This window comes from Notolepis coatsorum (genome assembly GCF_963971535.1).
Source record: "Notolepis coatsorum genome assembly, chromosome: 4".
NCBI classification, from domain to species: domain Eukaryota; kingdom Metazoa; phylum Chordata; class Actinopteri; order Aulopiformes; family Paralepididae; genus Notolepis; species Notolepis coatsorum.
In genome coordinates this window covers 172,427,803-172,451,533 of record NC_140168.1, presented here as the reverse complement: position 1 = coordinate 172,451,533, position 23,731 = coordinate 172,427,803, and the positions used below count along the sequence as shown (strand labels likewise).

General features: G+C 41.0%; 1 protein-coding gene across 1 annotated transcript in view; it reads right to left on the bottom strand.

The window, feature by feature from the left end:
* The window catches only part of LOC311227287 (enhancer of polycomb homolog 1-like), a 186,777-nt gene extending 164,576 nt beyond the window's left edge, over window positions 1-22,201 (bottom strand). Inside the window, exons 1-2 of the mRNA XM_084312883.1 lie at window positions 21,993-22,201; window positions 19,316-19,406 (exon numbers count right to left, since the gene is read on the bottom strand). The gene's annotated coding sequence lies outside the window, so the exon portion shown is untranslated. The remainder of the gene's footprint in view (window positions 1-19,315; window positions 19,407-21,992) is intronic.
* Window positions 22,202-23,731: the final 1,530 nt, after the last annotated feature.

Genomic DNA, 23,731 nt, shown 5'->3' with positions numbered 1-23,731 from the left:
AAAATAACGGGGTCAGAGAGCCGCGACCCCCACTATTATTAGGAGGTAAACATGTTTTTTTTTTATAAATGGAAATGTATGGTTGAAACATGCACACGTTCAAACGCGCACACACTCTAATAAGCATTAGAGGCTTTTAACCAGGGCCGGACTGGGGAAATCATTCAGGCCAGGAAATAGTGCAAAATATAGCCCCAGTCAGGCCACTTTTTAAGCAGGGGGTCTGGGTAGGGCTGGGCGATAAAAACGATAATCATTGCGATAAATTATTTCCTCGAAATAAACATGAAACGTGGTCGCAAAGTTTCGATATATCGATTTTCCAAGCTTGGACCAAACATGCATATGATCCAGTGGCGGTAGGTTGCCCCTGGTGGAATATAATAATCTATGCACTGGGCCGTGATTACTGCGTAGAAGAATGTGCACGGACTGATGACGACATCAACTCGAGACATTCAGTTGTTTTGGTGGTTTGAAATCACGCGGCATAATAACAAGAAACATTCATTCAGACTGTGTTGGATATAACAAAATGGATTTATATGGATTATGGACTTGGACACATTCATGGAGAATTCAAGCCGGGACCACAACGCTTCTCAAAGGGTTGGCTCGACACGCGCCGGCTCCAACTCGTCTCGTAATGTCTTCGACTCTTCGTTGGTTCTATCGCAGCAAAACAAGTGAGTCTATGAATAGCCTGTCGGCGCCGGCCATAAGAAGTTAATTAAATAAAGTATTATACAAAGACCCATCGGCCATGATTACAACAGGTACAATCATCTCCGAAATCTTTCCGGTATCACGCTCAGCTAGACAGGGTTGCCCTCTTAGTCCCGGACTTTTCGATCTATCATTAGAGCCTTTAGCACAATATATAAGACAACCCCAATCCATAGAACCAATCATAATCAAGGGCACACAACACAAAATTAGTTTATATGCGGACGACGTAATACTGTTCATGCAAAACCCCAACACCGCATTGCCTCATCTTCTCAAGCTGATTGAGGACTTTGGAGATCTATCGGGATTTAGGATAAATTGGCCGAAGTCGGCCTTCCTCCCACTTAACGCCCCTGCAAAAAGAAATATAACCCTCCCAAAAGAGATACAGATGGTAAAACACTTTAGATGTTTGGGAGTTGAAATATTCCCTACCATAAGCCAAACGGTGAAACACAATTACATAAAAATCCAAAACAAAATCAAAGACGACCTTGTCAGGTGGTCAAAACTTAAAAACTCAGTACAGGCACGGATATCAATAGTTAAGATGGACGTCCTACCTAGAATCAACTTCTTCAGCTAAATGCTACCGTTACCCCCTCCAAAGGGTTACTGGAAAGAATTACACTCCTCCACATACAAATTTATTTGGAATAACAAACCACCATGTATAAAAAGATCCACCGCACAGAGAAACAAAGCAGACGGAGGTATGGCATTCCCAGATTTCTACCACTACTTTAAGGCGTACACTTTAAGACCACTAACAACATGGTTTGATCCCCAAGCATCAGTATCCTGGAGAAATTTTGAAGAAAATATAGTAGCTCCACATAGGGCATAGTATACACCAAATTATCAATTAAGCAATGCGAACGGAAATTTGGCCCCATAATCACTCATGCGATCAGGACATGGCGTGAAACACACAAAAAAAATTCTATCCCACATAAATGGCATAATCATACTCCCTTATTCAATAACAATGCACTCTTGATTGGAAAACAACCTATAAGATTCCCTAGATGGGAAAAGCAAGGCATACACTCATTAGGAGACGTTTTCAACAAACAGGGTTTTTGTAGTTTCAATGAAATACGCACATTTTTTTATCTCACCAAGTCCACATACTATTATTACGCACAGTTATTGGCATGTTTGAAAGCTCACGGTGTTCCATTAAAGATACCAATTGTACACCACAGATACCACAAATTTTTCTATGAAAGAGAGACATCGAGAGGTTTTGTATCAGATTTTTATCATCAATTACTAACGGCCTCGTATGAAACCCTCCATCTAGACTCAGTCTGGAGGAGGGATATACCAGACCTGGAGACAGACTTTGACTGGCAAGAGGCCTGGGTAAATGTACGACTTGCATCAAGGAACCCGGACCATCAACAAATCAATCTTAACTATATTCACAGGACATACTTAACTCCTATAAGACTGAACAAAATGGGACTTCCGGTACGAGAGGAAACGGGTAGCACGCGTGTGCTGGAGCTCCTGGTCAAATAAGTAAAAAAACGGATGAATAAAGACCCGAAAAGAAATAAAAAATGGAGATGCAATCAAGGAACAAGGAGGAAACAAGGAATGAGAAGGAGAGAAAATGAGGGATCTCTGAGAAGGGAGAATCTGAAGATACAAAATCCCCGTCGCGAGGGAGAGAGGGACCAGGTGGAAGGAGGAGGTGGGCCGGCCGCGCTCGACAGGGAAGTGCCAGGATGGGCGGTCTGCATGCAGGCCGAGATATTGGCATATATGAAAACAATGAAAACAATGACGGACGCAATATTGGCGGATATGCAGACAATTACGGACACGATAAGGACCGATGTCGGGAGGCTGGGGGAGGAATTGAAGACGGAGCAGGAGGATATAGGGGGAGAAATGGATGCGGGACTCGAAGCGGTCAATGAAAAGATGGTGGAACAGGGTGAGAGCGTGGCGACGTTGGAAGGGAGAACGGCAGAGGCGGAGGAATGGGAAATGAAGATACACGAAGTACTGACAATTGCAATTCTACAACAAGAAAAAATGAAGTTAAAGCTGTCGGACATGGAAGGGAGACCGCGGAGAAATAATACCCGGTTATGGAGATTGGAGGACGGAGTGGAAAGGGAGTATATGGCCCTGTATGTGGTGATGGAGATTCAGAGAGCCCACAGGGCGCTTGCGCCGAAGCAGCCCGCTGGCAGGCCCCCCGAGAGCGGTTACTATTAACTTTTTGAGATTTGAGGTGAAGAAAATGATAAGGAGACGTGAAGGAAGAGACGAGGTGAGACACGGGGAGGCGAACGAGAGGAGTACATAAAGAACGGATTAACCACCCCAGCTATAGACAATAATGCCCAATGGAACACATACACGAATGCGCACTATAATCACTGCAGATGGAAATAATTAGGAGGGTAAATATACAACACATAGAATAATTGTTGGAGTAAACATGCTACACAGAGAATGGAGAACTATAATCACACAGAGGTTTACACACATTGGACTGGGATGAAGGAGAGTCAATGGAACATGGGACTCGAATCACGGGAGGACTGGAAGGCGGGGGTCTCGGAACAGGAGGAAAAGCAGACAGAGAACTTTGACCAGGAGTTCTAGCACAATAGACAACACTAATGTTGGACAATTATAGTGAGAGGAAGGGGGGCCAAGACATCAGGCACCCCTCGCCACTAGGCAGAGCCCTCTCAACAGGAGAGCCAATACTCTGCACCTACCAGCAGGGGAGAGGGGGAGACACATGGATCCCCCGTGCACCTTGGGAGCGATTTATGTAAAGTATATATGTTTTAAATGTGCACATGGACAAATATGAAGGACAAGAATACAAAATGTTGGACATGAAGAGAGGCTTGGAGAGCCTCCTGCGGGGGGTATCTTAGTCTCTGGGGGGGGGGGGCTTCTCCAGTAGGAGGGCTGATCCCCCTCCAAACCGCCAACCGGGGAAAGAGTGTGCTTATTGTATTGTTAGTTTCATTTGTGTGTGGTGATGTCGGTGACATGGGAGGTACAGTGGGTTTCCTGGGGTCCTCGGCCATCGTGCCTGGGCGGTCAGGTGTCGGGACCGGGGGGGCACCGGGCTTGGCGTCGCGGGGGGTCGGGGGGCCATTGAGGCGTGGTGCTTAGACCTTCTGCGGACCTGGGCTTGGGGCTCTAGTGGACCAGGGGCCTGGCGGTCGGGCGGGGGTGGGGGCTCGGCTCTGTGCATGGTGGACCAGGATATGGGGGTGTTCTATCTCTCGGGGAGGAGGGAGGGGTCTCTCACAGGGGGATCAGAGAGGCTGGCCCACCAAAACCTGAGTGTTGGGGGGCCGATGGGCGTGGGGTGGGGCTCTCGGGGGCATGGGGAATAGCGGGCTTGGCTCGGTGGGGGGGGGGAGTCCCCTATCCTTTCCTCTACTGGGCCTGGCCCAATTGATTCAAGGGACCCGTGTCGATGGGGGCCCGGCTACGGGCGCAGCGGCCTAAGATATGGGGGGCGCCAATGGGCTCAACTCAGGGGGGTGGGGGTCAGCGTTTAGGCGGTTTGACCCGGAAGAGTGGGATCCCGTGGGTTGTGGGTTGGTTGTGCGTGGGGGGCTTGGTGGCATGGGAGGTAGCGGGCTTGGCTCGGTGGGGGGGGGGGGGGGGGGAGTATTGCCCCTCGCCCCTCTACTGGGTCGGGCTCAATCAGATTCAAGATGCCCGTGTCGCTGAGTGCTGGACCTGGGATGCGGGGGAGCCCGGTTTCTAAGGGGGGGAGGGTGGGAGGTTCCTCTGGCGGGGGTCTGGGAAGATGAGCGCAGCCGAGCTCAAGGGGCCTACATCATTGTACTGTTGTGTTATTGATGTTATTGTATATGTTGTGTTGTATGTCTATGAGTGTTCAATAAAAATGTAAGTTTAAAAAAAAAAAGACTGAACAAAATGGGTCTTAAACAAGACTCCAAATGCTCCCTATGTACAAATGGGGACGAAGGGACATTTATGCACATGTACTGGGACTGCCCACCAGATATTTTGGAAAGAAGTGACCCAGCAATTATCAAATCTCTTGGATCTGGATATACCTGTACACCCCTCTGTATTACTGCTGAATGATGTCTTTGAACATGCAGTACCTCCACAGCTAAAGAGATTGGTTTTATCCGGTATCACAGTGGCTAAAAAGCTGATAGCATCACGATGGTTTCAACCGGAAAAAATGTGCCGGAAGGTCTGGACTCTTGCATATCTCGATGTGAATTTATCAAGAAATATCTACAGCAAGAATTTTGGGTCTCAATGAATCCAAAATGACTATGTGGTTAGAAGTGGTGGAGAGAATAAAAGCTAGCATATAATGGTAGTGTCTGGTTAGGAACAAGTTATAATGGTTGGATTATCCAATGGGGGGTCCGGGAGGGGGGGGTACGAGCTAGAGCATATGTGTGTAGGTTTTTAGATAACAGGTATTAGGGGTATATCCTGTATAAGACATTTGACTAAATGGTAATTTCATTGGATATGCACTGTAATTAATGCTTGTATATCTTATCGTGTGTTGTCATGTTTGTTTATATGTTTGTTTAAAAAATAATAAAAAAAAAAAAAAAAAAAAGTTAATTAAACTTGACAGAAATGTATATAGACGATAATTATCGATATCGAGTTATATGAAAATAATATTATTTTACCACGATAACGTTTTTGGCCATTTCGCCCAGCCCTAGGTCTGGGGGTCCCCCACCAGGACATTTCTTGTTACAAAGACTTCATTTCCTGCATTCTGGTGCAGGAATTTTTTTTATTTGTACCCTTTAAATGCCAGTGTTTGTGATGGCATCACAAATTATTGTTAAAAAACAGGCTAGCATATGTATGATTAGCAACAACACTGATTTTGATGGATTCTCAGTTTTTTTGTAATGTCAGATTGAAAATAATACAATCTTTTATTCAACTTCAGCCCTGATCATACCACATATTCATTTTATAATTCTAACCCTTTAAATGCCAGTGTGTATGATGGCATATATTTGCAATATATCAAATGCAAAGTAGATTTTTCTGGGGGGGATTATTACAGGCTAGCATGTGTCAATGATTAGCAACAACAGTTTTTTGTAAGGGTCCCGCCTCCACCAATCACATGCGGCTCCTTTTGTGTGTGTGAGCGCAAGAGAGAGAGAGAGAGAGAGAGAGAGAAAGAGAGATAGTTCTCCAACTTAGGTTATCTCTAACTATTGCGCTGCTGCAACTAGAAACACTGTCCTGGCCTGCTTCTAAGTTCAGTGGCCTGACTGCAATTTTTTTTTTTTTTTATTTTTTTTAAATCATCTGGCGATGATTAACGTTAGCTCCACTCTAGCAGCCTCCTCCCTCCCTCTCTGTCTCCCTCATCCCTCTCTCTCTGATTCGATTCTTGAACCTATTTCATTAAAAAGGAAGATATTGCATAGGGGGCAGAGGCACACATGGATACGAAACACACACAAGAGATAGGAGTACAGTCACATACCAGGAAGATGCACACACACACATATGAGGCATGTACACATGCTTACGTGATACACGTACCCACATACATGTGTCGGAGACATGCGTGCATGCATGTTATCATGCACAACTGCATATGTCTGGGGCGCTTTCTCTCACATGCAATATGGAGAAGGGTGGCATCCCGATAGAGGATGCAGCACATACCTGCTTGAAGGTAGTTCAGTCTACATGCAAGGTATATATATCAGGAATGTATACGCATAATGTATAGTATAGTACGTTTTTTTTTTCGTAAGTCTTTTTTTATTTTCCATGTCAGTTATTAATGTATTTGTATGAGTCCTTTACATGTTTTGTATGTTCTTACAAAAAAGAAAAAGGCAAATCCTGGAAATTGAATATGATGTGGAAAGAGATGTTTGGAATGTTGGAGAGATTTGTGCAAAAAAAAAAAAAAAAAAAAAAAAAAGGGAAGATATTGATGGACATCATTAGCTATAGTATAGCTCAGCAGCTGTAACAGAATCATTTTATTATTTACATTTTAAGTTAACGAATAAAAGCTAGCGGTGGACCGACATAACAAACGCTGTCACTGTTTACTTGTGTAAGAACATGGTTCCTTTTCAAACCGTCGATCGAAAGGGCTTTAAAGACATGGTCAAAGCACTGGATCCAAGATACGCGTTACCTGCCCGCAGACACTTGAGAAAAGGTTTTGCATTTTTCTATTGCAGTTTTGCACAATAAATGTTCTTAATAAAATACCTCTGTACTATGTGAAATATGTCCTAGTAATACAAGAGTACAGTAATAGCTGCCATACCAGTGTTTTACCCCTTCAGAAGCAGACATTTTAAGATAAGTTAATATACCGTGATATATACCGTTATATGCTTCAAATTATACCGCGATATACATTTTAGACCATACGTCCAGCCCTAGTTGCAGTGTTCCAAAAACCCGGATGCGTGTGGACGAACAGTGCAACTGCGCACATTAAATCACGGTTACATAAAACCCCGCGTTCGTGTGGACAGGCAACCTTTTTTTTTAAGCGAGGCGACAGACAGAATTCTATCGCCTTTATTGTTATGAATGAGACAACCCACACGGCAGGAGATTTTGAAGCGACGGTCGTGCAGCTATTTCTGTCGCCTGGCAAAAAATCGCCTCGATCCTATTTTTTTAGGTGACGGCAGTCGACACAGCAAGGACAATGAGGAAATAACATGACTTCTACAGTAGACGTAGTACAGAAGTTCTACTGGTGTATCATTTGTACACCATTAATGATCAATACATTCATTGATCAATAACCTACATATTATTACAATGCTACTTATGGTCATTATTATTAACAGGAACAATTTAAATAAATAACGTTAGTTGGAGAAGCTATAGTGGCCGCTTGTCATTAACTAATAAATGAACAATGCGCCACGATGCACCTACTAGTGTTTTTATACTCTGGTAACAAAAGAAGTTGTGGATGTTGACAGTTTAATGTCCAGGCTGCAGCTGATGTAGTTTATAAGGTTTATTGTCCAAAGAAAGATGGTTGAGAACAAAACAGCGTCTTCCGTGAAAAAACATCCTCTCTCAGCAGGTGCATAACAATACTTGTCCAATCGGTGCCTAGTGAACTAGGGATGCCCCGATCGATCGGCCACCGATCGTTATCGGCCGATAATCAGTATAAATATGCGATCGGTGACGGTGATAATGCTTTATTTTCGCCGATCGTCAAAACCGATCGAAAAACAAGATCCAATTCTTAGCGGAGATCTCACACGGAGCTGCAAACTGCTGCGCCTCCTCCAGCACCCATTTAAACACAGAGGAAGCTCCGCTCTAGTGGACCTCCGCTCCGCTCTATGCATGGGACCTCCGTGAGCTAATGTTAGCTACCTAGCTATCGTTACTGTTTAAACAGAATGACCCAGTCAACTATTCACTTTTAGTACATGAGGCATTGTCTAACGGTATCTAGCCAGCTAGCTACTGATAGCTCCTGATATCAACAAATGCTCCAGCAATAGTCTAGTACTAGTGTATGATACCTCCGTTAGCTCACGTTAGCTCACTGTTCAAAACGAAATGTCCCATTCAACTAAATAGTTCACTGAGGCGTTGTCTTAACGTTATCTAGCCGGCTAGCAGTAGCTACAGATAGCTCCTGATATCAATGTCTTATAACACTGATTCGATGCGTATTCGAGCCCCGGCTTGCATCGCAGTCACAAACGTGGCTAGCTGAGGGAGTAGGGTATATCTGCAGAGCCGCAGATAAAATACCCTGCTGAGGGCATGCTGAATGTGATTTGATCAAAGCAGAGTATACACACAGACAGTGGAGATAGCGAGCATTTTGACTTGTTGCGTGGTGGCGATGTCTCGCAGATAATACAACTACAATTATATAATATATATATTTTATAAAAAAAATTATAATAATTATATAAAATTATTTATTTTATTTATTTATTTTTATCAAAAACGATCGATATCGGATCGGTATCGGCCGATATGGCTCAAGACGATCGGTATCGGTGGCAAAAAACGTGATCGGGGCATCCCTATAGTGAACGTATTGTAGCGATCAGTCATGCAGTCAGGGAACAAAATTAACTTTGACTTACCAGCCATTTGGCTGGTAGATTTGAAAAACTACCAGCCAGGCAGATTTTTTACCAGCCAAAATTTTTAAATTGCTTTTTAGTATATCGCCATGCGTTATTATTAGAGCTGGGCCGTTAACGGCGTTAACGTGCTGCGTTAACGCTATACTAGTATCGCGCGATAATATAATTAACGCATTAATCTATAAAAAAAAAAAAAAAAAAAAATTTTTTTTTTTTACCTTTATTTACCCAGGGTAGGTTCGCTGAGCACCGATGCTCTTTTTCAGGAACGCCTTGCTTCACATTCACAGTTCCATTCACACCTGGGAGCTGCCCAGTACAACCACAGTTGACACCATTGGCCACTGAGCAACTCCACTGGAGCAGTTGATTCAAGCCATGTCACATACCGGTAGTTCAAGTTTGAAATGATTCTTTCTGTTTTGCTCCCGAGAGTGCTAGATACTGTACTGTACTGGTAATATTATTTATTTGTGTTAACTTCTGAATAAAACAACTTATTAAACACAAGTACATCTTATTGAACATTATTTTGATATTTCATTACCAAATATCATAGCAAAACAGCTTTTTCAAACAGTCTGTAATGCATTTTGGAAACGGGAGATGGGCTCATGGTGTAATGGGCCACCTGGCCTGAGAAACATAAGGAGGAAAGAAAAAGTAAGGACTTACTTCTGGTAATTATTTGGGTAGAACACACATATTTTGAATGCCTTCGGCAGTTTTATTTTTATTTTTTTTGAGCCATTTTAATCTAGATTAATCTAGATTAAATCCAGGATTGCAGATAGATTAATCTAGATTAAAAAAATTAATCTATGCCCACCTCTAGTTATTATTACTATATAATACTCTCATATGCTATTTTCAATTAATATCATAAACAACATAAGGAATATTAGCATAATTTTGAGTAGACTGAAGGAATGAGTCAGCGTTAATAGTTTTAAATGCAAATCATTTATTGAAACATAGAAGTGGGGTCGGGGACACACACACACTGTTTCAACTCACCACCCCCGCATCATATTGTAGTCTAGTCTGTCTTCAAACGTCCACTCCTCTCGAAACCTTTTTATATTTGAATATCAACATTATCTGTGCATCCTCAGTAATCCTCAGTTTACTACAATATACTCCTCTCCTGACTAGTGACTTCATCGTCTTTCCAAACGCACACACACAGAGAAAGGGAGAGTGCCCCCCCCCCCCCCCCCCATTTCCCTTTCCCCAGTCCACACCGTCTGCTGTTCTCTATGGCTCTGCCGCTGATCAGGATTAGCTTGTTAGCTTACGCTAACATAACGTTCATTTCGGGCGATGTGGGCATAAAGGAATGGCGACGATGCAATGCATGTTAGATGCATTTGACCCGTTGTGAGAAGAAGAAAAAAACCACAGACTTATTTCGGCTCGCAAAATAGGCGCACTGCTGTGTAGCTCTGCTCTCAGGGAACAAACTTAACTTTTTGACTTACCAGCCATTTGGCTGGTAGATTTAAAAAACTACCAGCCGGGCAGATTTTTTACCAGCCATTGGCGGTTGGCTGGTACTTATTTTGTTCCCTGCATGCAGTAATGTCAGGAAGAATGAGGAGAGGTTGTATTCGTATATGGTGGTTTAATTCCAGCTCAATATGGGTTTTACAGGTTAATACTTCCCTCGTAATGCACAACACAGCTACCTGCTAATACGCTTGCTTCACGACAACCTAACGTCCGGTCTCGGCGGTCCGTCCTCCTATATCTCCCGGGGGGAAACACCCCCAGCTAACTTAGACAGATCGACAACATATAGCTTATTATACCTGTGAACGGTCGCCTCTGGTGTGGGGGGCCAAGCGATTGTCGTTGAGCGACAGACGATCGCATCGCCAGGCGACGTCGGTCGCTCGCCGTGTGCAGACCACTTGAGGTGTACTTATGTTCTCCGTCTGTCCATCTGCCTGGTTCCCCGTTTTTTCCCCCGGGCTGCACCCCGGACTAGGGCTGGGCGATATGGCCTCTAAATGATATCGCGATATTTTTTTTGCTATATCGCGATACATATCGCGATATTTTGACATTTCCTCTAAAGCACTTGAAAATTCTTGATTCAACCCTTTGGTGCATACAGTCACGCCAATATGATGATTATAATAGTCCCTGCAACCAGGGACCGAAACTAAAGCCTGCCGCCCGCCAGGGGCGGTCAGTTTTTACCTTTGGCGCTTGACACTTAGAGGGCTGCCCGCCGTGTGGCGTGTAGTTCATAACGATACTCTTATTTTGATTGTGCGAGTACAGATTATAGCCGCTCTCGTCTTTTTTTTCTCCGCCGCGAGATCGTTAAAAAACTACAAGTCCCACATTGCACTCAAGTCAACGGTCCAATCACAGTAGAGTGACGTGACTGGTTTCATGAGACATGAAAGCAAATGACCAATCGGAAGCTCTCATTTGGCTTGTTTACTTCCTGAAACGCCACCATTGCGATATGCGGGCTGAGCTACCGTTACTGTTTAAACAATGACCCAGTCAACTATTCACTTTTAGTTTAATACATGACGAGGCATTGTCTAACGGTATCTAGCTGGCTAGCTACTGATAGCTGCCGATAAACAAATGCTCCAGCAATAGTCGACTCGAGTGCATAATACCTCCGTTCCCTCGTTAGCTAGCTTAGCTAGCTCACGTTAGATCTTATCTGTCCCAGTAAACTAAATTGTCTTAACGTTATCTACCGGGCTAGCAGTAGCTACAGATAGCTCCTGATATCAATGTCTTATAACATTGATTGAATGCGTATTCTAGCTGAGGGCATGTTGAATGTGATTTGACAAAACCGTAACGTTATAAATAGGGTCCAGCTGCATCGCCGGAGAATCCTTGCATGCTGAATGTAGGGTCTAGCCGAATATAGGGTCTAGCTGCAGGGCCGGAGAATCCTTGCTGGAGCTGGAGGCTACTCAAGTATACACACAGACAGTGGAGCTGTTTGCAGATAGCAAGCATTTTGACTTATTGCGTGGTGGCGATGTCTCGCAGATAATACAACTACAAGTATGATTATATAATATATATTTTATTTCAATTTTTTTTTTATATAAAATATATATATATTTTTTTTAATCAAAAAATTTTTGGCAGGTAAGAAATATGCTTGGCGGGTAGACTCTTCCCATCTACCCGCCACTGGCCGGTGAGTCAAAAAGTTAATTTCGCTCCCTGCCTGCAACATATGTGAGAAAATAATAATCACACACAAAGGGATAATGGCTTATAGCAGACTTAAAGATTTTAGAATATTTCAGATAATGAAATGAAATGTTTATCATCAATAGTGTAATATTTGGCTACTTTAAATAATTGAACGTAGAGAGAGAGCATGATGTATTAGGTTTGAGTTTGAGCGTCCTAAGTTGCCGTAGTTGATGATGTCACGGTCAACACAGAGTTGGAACCAGGGCCCTATTCCCCGTACCTGGTTCAACTAAGTCGATCAAAAGTCCCATTATCCAGATTCAATTAACCAGATGTTTGAATCCGGGATTTCCCTGTTCCTCGAAGGTGGATTCAGTCTCGTTCATTCGAACCAGACTTGATACTCAGGATCAGTGCGCGCGGCCGCTTCAGTTGAAAAGACAGCAGGTGTCGATCGCAGAAATCCTGATTTTCTAACGGCATTGATTGATTGATTGATTTAAAACTTTAACAAGATTGCAGAATGGGTACAATACAGTACGGCTCAATAGCCTCGCCGACAAGTTAAATGCATAATCTATAGGCACATTTTAAGTCCCGTATTACCCCAATCAATCAGATTATATTTATTTAAATGTAACTGCTGGCAATAGGCTTAATGCCAATGGAATGAATAATCAAATGAGATCTTGCTAGCGAAAATAATTATTTCAACTCTTTCAGAATAAGTATACAAAAACAAGCCCAAAGATAAAGAGTATATCTAATTGATACGAATGAATAGATACTTATGAGGATATCTCTACTGTATGCGCTTAGGTATCATGTAATATAATAAATACATTGTTCCTAAAGTTTTCAGGCCGCGACCCCCGAAATAACGGTGTCAGAGAGCCGCGACCCCCACTATTATATAGAGGTGGTTGAAACATGCAAACGTTCACACGCACACATATGCATTGGAGGCTTTTAACACACACAATAACTACACAAAATAACACAATAATCAAACAAGCATAAAATGAATACATATAGCGTGTTTCATTTAGAAGGCTATAATGTTCAACTCACCTAATGAGATGGATGCGCATAGTCTGGGTTTAATTTTGGAGACAGCGACTCTGAGATCATCCTCCACATTCATTCAGACGTGATCTGTACTTATTTTTTATATAAGTCAGTGCAGATAATGTTTTTTTCAAATAGGTAGGTATAGCTGTGCCGCGTATTCCCCCTCAATTGATATCTAGTCGGCATCGGAGGTGGGCAGCGAGCTGGGACACATTCTCCATCAGAAACAAGCGCGCCTCATCCCGCAGCTCAAACAGGTGTCATGCAGTATGTAGGAAATCCATAGGCTGAATATGATTTATTATCAGCATTTATTTGACCAGTTTAATGTATTTTAATTGTAGGCCTATTTCACACATTCTATGAAATCAATACATTCTGGAAATCATCTCGCGAAAACATTATTCAGAATGGTATATAGCACCTACGGGAGGCTGCAATTCGAAACTGGCCCCCGTAAATGTCCAAACACCCCGTCCCACCCACCCACCCCCTCCCAATGTACAGTTTCCTCCCCCTCGTATATATATTTTCTGTTAGGATCTCTGTTTAACAGTACTGTATATTTGCATATCTTGTATGTCACAAATGTAACAGTACTGTATATCTGTATGTCATAAATGTCATGATATATCTGTATTATCTGTATGTCATGCATGTCATAAATGTCATTATGAATTGAAAATGGGGGACCCTGATGTAAACAAGACGAAAGTCTTTCTCTGGGTCTGCATCCCCTTAACAATTGTGTGTATTGAGCCGTACTGTATTGTACCCCATTCTGCAATCTGTTAATACAGTTTCCAATCAATCAATCTCTGAGGAAGGGAGCTGCCATTTTGTTCCGAGGGAGTGGCCAGCTTATATCCAGCTAACTCAACTAAACCTGCTCTGGAGCAGGTTCAAACTTTTCGATCTGTTGCCATAGTGACTTAGAAAATCCGACGTCGGGGAACGGAAATGTCTGGCTTAAGTCAAGCTATGCTGAACATTATCCGGCTAACTCAGTTAGCCAGGTACAGGGAATAGGGCCCTGGAGCAGCCTGATGGATAAAGCGATACAAAGAAACGAATAGCCAATAAATGTGAAGTTATCTTTGAACCTCTGTTGTCATGCCTCGTCAATATAACCCCCCCCTTTCCTCACTAATGGAACTGGTGCCGCGGAGTCACCGTTAGTTAGCTTAGCGGCTAATGTTAGCCCGTTGCTGCGCTAAAGCAAGTCTCCTCTCAGTGGCGGCGGCTTATAAACTATGTGACGACAACCTATACTCGATGTTCACAATATAGTAATTTACTACATCTCATGTAGAACAAGCCACGATACATCGAGTATAATCAATATATCGCCCAGCCCTATCCCGGACCAATGTAAAAATTGTCTGGGGGGCGCAATATAAATGAAAATATCATGTCCTCAAGACACCAGGGCCCTGTTTCTTGTACCTGGTTCAACTAAGTCGATCAAGATGTCATTATCCAGCTTCAGTTAACCCGATGTTTGAAGCCGGGATTTTCCTGTTCCTCGAAGGTGGATTCAGTCTCGTTAACTCAAGCCAGACTTGCGACCCAGGCTAAATGCGCGCGGCCGCTTCAGTTGAAAAGCCAGCACGTATCGATAGCAGAGAATCTGATTCTCTAGCGGCATTGATTGATTAATTGATTTAGAACTTTATTAACATATTGCAGTACGGCTCAATCGCCTCGCCGACAAGTTAAATGCGTTATCTATAGGCTAATTTCAAGTCCCTCATTACCTCAATCAATCAGATTATATTTCTTTAAACTTGCCTGCTGGATTGAATAATCAAATGAGATCTTGCTAGCGAAAATAATTAGTAAAACTGTTATACAGAATAACGATACGGCTCCCTTACCCATTGATTGATGTATGGTCGATCTTTTACTTATCTTCTCTGTGGTCTAACGGGTTGTTCTTTTGACTTTCATGCAGACGACCGGGGTTCGAGACCCAGTCATCTCCTTCTTTTTGCAATATAGGAATAATTCAATTTGGTGCACGTTGAGAGCTATATAAAGAATGACATCCTCAATGCATGTAGATTTATAATATTTTAACTTAAAACTATGCTACCTTTGCGTATAATCATTAATATTATATTCCAAAAATTTATATTGGAAAGACGGGGTTTCAAACCCTGGTCGCCGGGTTGCCAGGATTGAGCACTACCGCTGAGCCACTGTGCCAGATGGGATAAATTCTTTGTTTATACATTAATGAACGAGAGACCCGTGTTTAGAATATTCTTTGTTTTGAATGAAGTTTTATCTCTTTATCCTCATTCATTAATGTGACGTCAACGGCTCATTCAATTTCTCAAATCCGTCAAACAGCGCATCTCATCAGACATCTTAATCCCAGTTACAATTAAAATAACCACATAATGTGTACATCGCACGAGCGAGCGCCACGGTATATATAACGTGCATTATTTAGGACAAAGTGAATTTAGTATCAGCATTTTGGGTCTATTTTACATTTCAAAAGCCCCCTCTGGAAGAATGGAGCACAAAAACGTAATTCAGAATGGTATAATGCAGATCGTAGACTGTGGGAATAATTTCAGGAAACGGGCTGTCACTTCTTTGCGGGGGCGTGGCGATGGTTCAGGCTAACTTGAACTTAAACTCTGCTTTCGACCAGGCTCAAACTTTTGGATCTGTTGTCATGGTGATTTGGAAAATCCAGGTACGGGGAACCGGAAAGTCCGGCTAACTCAGTTATCCAGTTGTTATCCGGCTAACTCAGTTATCCAGGTACGAGGAACGGGGCCCAGTGCTCTGACACCACCCTGAAAAACACATTCTACCTGACAGCAAAAGAATTTACATTGTAAAAGGAAATTGTAATACTGACACTGTCCTGAAGTACCTGGAATAGAGTAGAGATTTTATAGATAGAGTAGAGATTTTATCAAATGTAGAAAAAAGACTGCTGAAACTAAATACAAAGTGTATAAGAATAAGTTAGTATTAATTATGAGATGGGCTAAGAAAGATTATTACAATAGATTGTTAGGCGAAAATAAAAATAATATAAAGGGCACATGGGACATTCTAAATAAGGTAATGGGAAATAAATCAGCGTCCATAAAAATGCCTAGCCATTTCATTAGTAATAGTAAGACTATAAAAAACATGAATGAGGTGGTTAATGAATTCAACTCTTTTTTTGTAAATGTGGGGCCAAATCTGGCAGATGCCATTCAAAAACACGATGAACCATTACAGGAAGGATGGAGAGGAGATAGTAAAGTACTGCAGTCTATGTTTTTGGGAAATGTCAGTGAAGCAGAAATCATGTCCATTGTATCAAAGTCAAAGAATAAGACATCCATTGACAGTGATGGGATAGATATGATTATAGTGAAGAAGACAATTGATTGTATGATCAAACCTCTCTGTTATATTTGTAATCTTTCTTTTCAGACAGGTATTTTTCCAGACAGGATGAAGGTAGCAAAAGTGATCCCACTTTACAAAGTGGGAGATAAGCACAGCTTCACTAAATATAGACCAGTGTCATTGCTCTCACAGTTCTCGAAAGTGCTTGAAAAACTGTTTTCGCATAAGTTAGATGGTTTTGTGGAAAAGAACAAACTGCTGAGCGAAAGCCAGTATGGCTTTAGGCAAAACAGATCAACAGCGACTGCCTTAATGAATATTATTGAAGAAATAACAGCAACAGATAAGGAAATTAACAATAGGGGTGTTTATTGATTTAAAAAAGGCATTTGATACCTTAGATCATAATATTCTAATTTCTAAATTACGCACATATGGTGTGAGAGGAGTGGTTCTAGAATGGTTGAGTAGTTATCTCCACAATAGGCAACAATATGTGCAGTTGGCAGATGTCAAATCTGAGCTCATGAAAATTGAATGTGGGGTACCACAAGGTTCGGTTTTGGGGCCCAAACTCTTTCTTTTATACATTAATGATATTTGTGATGTTTCAAAACTATTACAGTTTGTCTTGTTTGCTGATGATACCAATTTTTTTTGCTCTGGAAATAATTTAAAGGAACTAGCAGAATATATTGTGTATGAAATGACAAAGCTAAAGAAATGGTTTGATGTAAATAAGCTATCACTGAATCTGAAAAAAAAAGAAATTTATGATTTTTGGCAATCAAAAACTAGATGAAAATATAGTACTGACAATAGATGGAGTTGATATAGAGAGAGTTAATGAATTTCGTTTTCTTGGTGTGATTATGGATGATAAATTAACATGGAAATCGCACATAGCACACGTTAAAAAAAAGATGTCCAAGAGTATTTTTGTTATGAATAAAGTAAAGGATGTGTTAGAGTATGAGGCAATGAGAACACTCTACTGTTCACTCATCTCACCTTATATCAGTTATTGTATTGAAGTATGGGGGAATACTTATGGGCCCAATATAAAACCATTATATATACTACAGAAGAGGGCCATAAGAATCACACATAGTGAGTTATCGAGAACACACAAATACATTATTTATTAAATCTAGAATAATTAAACTTGAAGACGAAGTTTCAAACAATGTTAATTATGTTTAGGGCAAGAAATAATACACTGCCAGAAAAACTACAAAATCTTTTTCATTTAGAAAGTGAGTTTAGTAGGAGAAAATACAATTTTAAACATCAGTTTGCACGTACCACACTTAAACAGATGTGTCCTTCAGTTATTGGTGTAAAGTTGTGGAATTCTCTCCATAGCGAGCTTAAGGGATGTAAAAGTGTTTATCAATTCAAAAAAAATTATAAAAAAGAAATATTTAGTCAGTATGAAAATCAAATGTGATCTGAATAGTGAGATCTTTTCTTTTTTTCTCTCTTTTTTTATTCTTATTCTTTATTATTATTATTATTTAATTTGTTCAACTGTGGGTTGTGAGTTTCTGTATAATGGTATAAATTATTATTTGTATAAATTAGGTTGTACACCGACCATTAAGAAAATACTTTTTTTAGTTTAGGAATAAGGGGCAGGTAATTATAAGATTTATTCTTCTTCCTGCTCCTTTTGTCCATGGAATGTTATTTATGATTGTGTAATGAAGAAACTCTGAGTGTATGATTCCATGTGGCAAATAAAACTCTGAATCTGAGTAGGAATGTCACGGTGCACCAGTTTCAAGGTAAACCGCTGTGTCAAAACTCGTGGTTCACACCAGAGCAATTTACTTTCTTTACAATAACCACGTTACCAGTGTACATTTCTTAAAAATGTATTAAGACACTTTTAAATTGTCTACCCCTGGTCAATTGTGACCCAACACAACCACGTTGTCTGACTTGCGACAAATCCTGGTTGAGGAGTGGAATGCCATCCCACACAGGTGTCCAGCATGAGGAGGTGCCAGGCTGTTGTGGTTGTGTATGGTTCTTCCACACACTACTGAGGCTTCCGACTGTTTGTTAAATTAATGAATTGTAAAGTTGCCAATATGTCTCGTTTCTTCCTCATTACTGATAGACTTCAATCATCCGATCCACCAAACAAGAGTCAATAGTAACTGCAGAATAAGCCGTTTGAAAAAGATTTGGCAAATCTTTCATGGGCGCGACCCACATACTCAGCTGTGCTGCTCATTCGACAAATGCATGTTCCTTACAAATGGGGCACCATTTAAAAAAAGGGAAATAAACAGGCTTTCCAACAGTATAAAATGTATTGCCAAGAAGCATTGTTACAACAGAGAAATAATCGACCAAACACAAATTTCCGAACTTTTTATATATAAACTGTCAAAATGAACTGTCTGCCTCCTGTGAATTAAGAAAAATACCATCACTCTCTATTCTAGGGATGTCATGATACGAGTTTCTGACGATGATAACCTTCAACTAAAACTTTACGGTTTTCACAGCCTAACCCGTATGCAAATTAGGTCTAAATCACATACGCGTTAAGACCGTGAAAACCGGTCATCATCGTCAGAAACTCATATCATGACATCCCTAGAATAGAGAGTGATGGTATTTTTTCTTAATTCACAGGAGGCAGACAGTTTGTCAGAGTAAGACATAGCAACAGTAACAGAAGGAGGCGGGACTTCTAGAAATACAATTGGTGGGCGGTGTTGCTGAACTCTGGTGGTTCAGGACAGGAGTCTGAAGGATTAAACGGTGTGTACCAACAGAGCTCAGAAGGACGTTTCAGGATTATGGCCTCTTACCCGGTGATGACAAGACAGCCTAATGTGTCTAACCGGGGTCCACCCAGAAATGAGGACTCCTTTGCTTAGTCTCCATTGCTAAACTCCACTCCTGGGGGACAAAACGCAAAGCGGGATAAGAGTTGGGCTGTATGGAAGAAATCAACACCATGGTAATCATAAAGAAGATATTATTCGAGAGATAGCCAATATATAACTATATCTGCTGACAGTTGAAATAACATGTTAAGTCAAGTTTTCCTTTATGAATCCCCTTGGGGAAATGCAGACATAGCAGCATGGGGGAGGGGAGGTACAGGCAGGTACAAAATAAAAATAGTATAGAAATAGTAGCCTAATAACATAGTAAGTAACAGTTCATGTTCATCTCAGTGAACCCCATGGTAATCTAAAGTGTGATATCAATCAAAACAAAAATAATAACAGCCCATCCCCTCAAATACGTCAAATCTCATCGTGTGAGAAATTTATGTTGGCCTAATATGAGTCAGTTATTACACAATAATAATATGACCGTGTTTGAAAGATGAAACAAATAGTATATTGATATCGATTCATTGCCCAGCCTAAAGGATACCAGGATATTCAGGCCAATTCAAATATAATTTCATCGCCAGGCAAAATAGTTCTTCAATAGGATGCAAACAAGAAGAAATGTACCATCTTTCACAGGAATGTAGCACCACACACGAACAGCCATTTGTAACTTTGTGAAGGAAAAAACTTCACATGTGGGTGATTCGATGAGGATGAGAGGGTATGGTATTAGGGATGAGAGGGTGTGGTATTAGGCATATAAATTTACTATTTTATCTTACCTCATTTTGATCTTATTTTTATTTATCATACTACTTATTGTTATTGGACACATACGGCACCTTATCATGCACACTACACGCAAGACACTTTCTGTAAATAATTGACTATTTTTTATCTTACCTCATTTTATTTTGATGTTACTACTACTAGTATTGTTACCATTCTTGTTTCTTAATTGTGCACTGTTGAGTCTGAGCTCAACACACAATACCTGCAATGTCCCCTGTATTGTTGTGTATTTGACAAATAAAGAACTTGAACTTGGTATTAGGGAAGAGAGGGGTATGGTATTAAGGATGAGGGTATGGTATTATGGATGAGAAGGTATGGTATTAAGGATGATAGGGGTATGGTATTAGGGAAGAGAGGGTATGGTATTAGGGATGAGAGGGGTATGGCATTAGGGAAGAGAGGGTATGGTATTAGGGATGAGAGGGGTATGGTATTAGGGATGAGAGGGGTATGGTATTAGGGAAGAGGGGGTATGGTATTAGGGATGAGAGGGGTATGGTATTAGGGAAGAGAGTGGTATGGTATTAGGGAAGAGAGGGTATGGTATTAGGGAAGAGAGGGTATGGTATTAGGGATGAGAGGGGTATGGTATTAGGGATGAGAGGGGTATGGTATTAAGGATGATAGGGGTATGGTATTAGGGAAGAGAGTGGTATGGCATTAGGGAAGAGAGGGTATGGTATTAAGGATGATAGGGGTATGGTATTAGGGATGAGAGGGGTATGGTATTAGGGATCAAGAATCAAGAGGTTTATTTGTCACAGGGATGCTACCAACACAGACTAGTAGTTAACAGTGTCCAATCCAATAGGCATTATTTTACTGAGAAACATTAAACATATAGGCCAATGTTGGTTTGGAGCAGGCTACAAAGACAATTAAATTCTTCCATTAAAGAGAATTGGACATCAGATGTGAAAATCAAGCTACTTTGTTTACATTTCTGACTTGTTAAGATGTGGCTCTTGGCATTGAATCTTTGTGTTGGGGAAATTATGATATGCCTACAGATCTGTATAGTCGTTAGTAGGCCTATCAGCAAAGAGATCCCTGTTGCGAGAACAAGTGTGGAAATAATATCTTCCCACATCCAATAAGCCTCACCTCACCATATTATATTTACTACCTTTACCACTAGTACAACAAGAGGCAAAAAGAGGCGTGCATTTTTATGGCTCAGAGTAATTAAAAGTATATTGAAGACAGAACGTAGGTTAGGGACTTTTAGGGTATTCTAACTTCTTTAACACTATTCATGCTCTTGAGTCCATGTAGGGAGAGGATGTGTGCTCTGGGGGATGGGAGACTAGACCAGCTAGAATAGATAATGCAGCAAGGGATAGATAGGAGATCCTGAGCCATGCAAGGCCAAGCAGTTCCCTGGAAGACCACAGAGCAGCCTGGCAGTGTTTAGTCACATAGCTATAGCTTATGATCAAACATTTTTTTTTTTTTTTTTTTTACAAATCACTAAGGGCAGATTGTTAAGTCTTCTCGACCAGCTATCAACTTAAGGAGAGCTATTATTAATCGAGCACACATGCATTTATGACAGTATTATTAGGCTCATATTAACTAATACACATGGAATCGATATCCACAATTAGTATTTTTTTTAAGTGGCCAATGTTTGCTTTTGCTCAAATCAATACACCAACACAATCGGTATACTATTAAATGGAGAGTGACGAGGAACTTGTCTCTAGACCCGCTGGGTTTTTTTGCAGTGAAAACAGCCAGCTGACCAGTCAGGAATTTGATTGCGTGAAATCAACTGATGCCACACAGCATTCACGATAATAATAGGCCTTTTCGTGGCCAATGCTACCAAGTAAAAACCACTTACCATTAGCCAGGTCGATAGATAAGGAGAGGGCGAAGGATTTGGGAAAAGGCTGGTGGGCATTTGTACAAAAAGAATCACAGCTGAAGTGAAAACGCCAGGCAGGCAGGAGAGGACAACACGACGTAGCACTGCACAGCAGAGAGAGCTAACACACGAACGCTTCTCCTCCTTTCGACTTTAACAGTAGTTAAAAACACAAACGACGAGGTATTCTACAGCCACATATTGTTATTGTCCGCTTTCATTTCGTCTAAATGAGACAATCTCCTCGTTGACACAAGTGTTGTTTTGTGGTCGCCACTGGGGACTGGGCAGCTTGAAAGTGGAGAGGTAGGAACCAAAGTGCTGCTGTTGGGGTTAACAAGTTGCTGTGCAACACGGCTTGTGACTGGACGGTGGGTGTCACCAATCACCTGTGGAGAGCTCTCTGGCCTGATGAGATCATATTCCGAACAGCTGAGAAACTGTGTGATTGGCTAACAATATTATGATAAATAAAATCACTGTAATCTTTGTTCAGTTGTTCATTTTAGTGTGGTCTTATTTGATCCAATTTGCTAAATCAATCATTTAGGATATGTCTCCTTTGATTAAAGTCAAACATAAATCCCTGACACCAAGTTGATTCTTCCTCATCACTCATCTAGGCCTTCTTCATCATCTTCATCCTCAGACACATCTTCAATTTCAGCCTGATCTCCCTCCTCAAAGATGCGATCAAGAGCCTCACAGGCAGTGAACGATATTCTGCTCATTGTGAAATCAAGATACTGGCGGAATGAAACTCAAATAAACTTGGCAGAAATATTTATAGATGTTTATGCGAGACAATCTGTGCAATGTTGTTCATGACACGCCCCCCCCCCCCCCCACAAGATGATGATTGCAGAATTTCCCTCTGGATAAATAAAGGATTTCTATTCTCTTCTATCAAAAACTACACTATTCTGCGAGAAATTAATAGTTCCTGTGGAGGAAGAGGGGTGGAGGTGGGGTGTCTAGAGTCAAATATGAATCTTGAGATTAAGCAAAAATTTGACCCAGAGTTACCAGAGTGACCCACAACATCTCAATGCACTGCTGGGTCTTCCCAGAACTGAACACCAAATGATACACTTCTTTTTAGAGACCTTCAGAATTGGCTAAAATAGTACAATTCTGTTTTGTAGTGTTTATATAGCTGTTGTGGAGGATATCATGAAGCCTTGTTCCAATAGTAAAAACCAGATGGTAGTTATGATATCATTTCAACGGCAGAACCAAATATAACATAAGGGTACTGATTTAATCCAAGCAAAATCACATTTCCTTTAGAAAGATGAACCATTCCTAGTTACACAACAACACTGCAACAATATTGGTGTAATTTGTTTTGGGTCTTTATTCAATAAATAATTTCAGAAATAAAGCATTGCAAATGTGAATTTGTTAATGAAATAAAAAGGCACTTAAAAACAAGGGTGAGAAGTTTAACAAATTATTTTCCTTGCAAAATATGAAATTATATGAAGGTCTTAGATCATTCCATTAACACTGACATTTAAAGGCTAAAATAAACGTGTTCACCATTGTCCAATACAAAAAGTATGATCTAGGCACTAGATGGGAATAGAAAAGAGAATATTTGACATTTGACATCCCAAAGAAAACTGGGATTGCCATTAAAAAGAAATTCTGCAAGTAAAACAAAGCATTTTTTTAAGAGGAATTTTAGCTTGCAAATAAGGCAGTTTATGTGT